This window comes from Macadamia integrifolia, chromosome 2 (genome assembly GCF_013358625.1).
Source record: "Macadamia integrifolia cultivar HAES 741 chromosome 2, SCU_Mint_v3, whole genome shotgun sequence".
NCBI classification, from domain to species: Eukaryota; Viridiplantae; Streptophyta; class Magnoliopsida; order Proteales; family Proteaceae; genus Macadamia; species Macadamia integrifolia.
In genome coordinates this window covers 22316321-22317920 of record NC_056558.1, presented here as the reverse complement: position 1 = coordinate 22317920, position 1600 = coordinate 22316321, and the positions used below count along the sequence as shown (strand labels likewise).

Sequence of the window (1600 nt, the reverse complement as noted above, 5' to 3'; positions counted from 1 at the left end):
ATGACATCAACTTTGAAAAAATATCATCTTTACTGTCAAGAAATACACAATTATATTGAATGTCCACAACTTTTGATGACATTACCTTTGAAAAATACTACATTTATTGTCAAGAAATACATAGTCGAATTGAATATACCACTTTGATGGATTTCATTCAATCCTCTCATCCGTCGTTGCCCTTTGCCTATGCTCCATTCTTTCTCCATTCCATTTTCGGTGGCCGACGACCAAGGGCAAGCACCAATCTATCTATAATTTTTTCTCCATCACTATGTAAGTATTTTTCGAGTGAAATTGATGCATCACTAGATATATAATTTTTTCTTTTATCTCTATTAAACAAAGCAATCAAGTTGGGGATTAGGGACAATGAGGTGTTTTAATTGTTTTCATTCCTCCCCCTTTTGGCTTTTACTTCAATTCTTTTTAATCATTCAGAGCATTATTCAACTGGGTTCCTTTCTTCCTCTCATTTTTTCATAGTAGTGGCATTTTGGTACTTCATATTTAATAAGGATATTTTTATATTTAAAATAAAATATAGTTGCCGACATCAATATATAAGGTATATTTATTAACAATGACTAATGGTAGAAGATCTTAAGTCTAATTTGGTCTAATTTGGTGAAAGAAAGAATGTGTTGTTATAATTATGGTATTCTTTGAAGGGTGACGTAAAATTTTTCAGACGAAAATTGACGGAACAACAAATCGACGTTTCGTTAATTCAATATCGTTCCAATTTTTTTTTGCAAATCATTCCCGTTAGGTCTTTCACCATTCTCTCAAATCTCAACACTTCACCCTATTATTTTCATCCGAGTATTGCGCAGGAGATAAGACACCACACCGCTGCCGCCCCTGATTTTCTTTACAACAGGTGACGCCGCCGGCCCCGCAGCTTCATCTTTTCCTTCTACCCGCTTCTCTGTTCTTCAACCTTATCTCGTTTTTTTTTTTCTTTCTAAAAGCAGAAAAACTTGATTTCTCGCAGAGAGGAGAGACAACGCTGCCGCCCCTGTTCTTCGTCGTTCATCGGATTTCTGTTCATCGGCTTCAGGTACGAAGTATGATTGAGATTTGGAACTTAAAATACCATTTTAATTTTACATTGGTGGTGAAAGGATACCGTTTTCGACCTAATTTTGTACGGTTAGCGTATACACTGAAGATTATCTCCCGACTCCCGAGTGCCTGTAACCCAAGAAAGGCCGCCTTTTTTGTTTCTACCTCTGCGATTTAAGGCCCTAAAAGGTTTCTTCTAAAGTTGTGATTTTTTGTGGCGAAGATTCAGATTCTCTCTCACAAATAGACCTCGAAGATGCCTGGGCTCACCTGCAATGCGTGCAATAAGGAATTTGAAGATGATTTACTGCAAAAGCTTCATTACAAATCTGAATGGCACCGTTACAATCTCAAAAGGAAGGTCTGTTTTCCATTTTCGTCTTTATTTTTCATTCCTTTGCCTTCTCCTGAATTAAAGGTTAGGTAATGCTACTTGACTTCTTTCTTATCGAAAACTATTAATATGATGAAATTTAGGGGACCTTGTTAGATTATTGTTTGATGGGTTTCTCAGTTAGGTTTTTTTTTTTTT

At 36.0% G+C, this 1600-nt stretch overlaps 1 long non-coding RNA gene across 2 annotated transcripts; it reads left to right on the top strand.

The window, feature by feature from the left end:
* Positions 1-613: 613 nt before the first annotated feature.
* On the top strand, positions 614-1452 carry LOC122072265. 2 transcript variants are annotated; one of them, XR_006138363.1, is made up of 3 exons: positions 614-883; positions 978-1063; positions 1292-1452. It is a non-coding gene; the product is annotated as an uncharacterized LOC122072265 (long non-coding RNA). The 2 variants fall into 2 exon arrangements; XR_006138364.1 differs by having other exon boundaries at positions 617-883; positions 1298-1451.
* Positions 1453-1600: the final 148 nt, after the last annotated feature.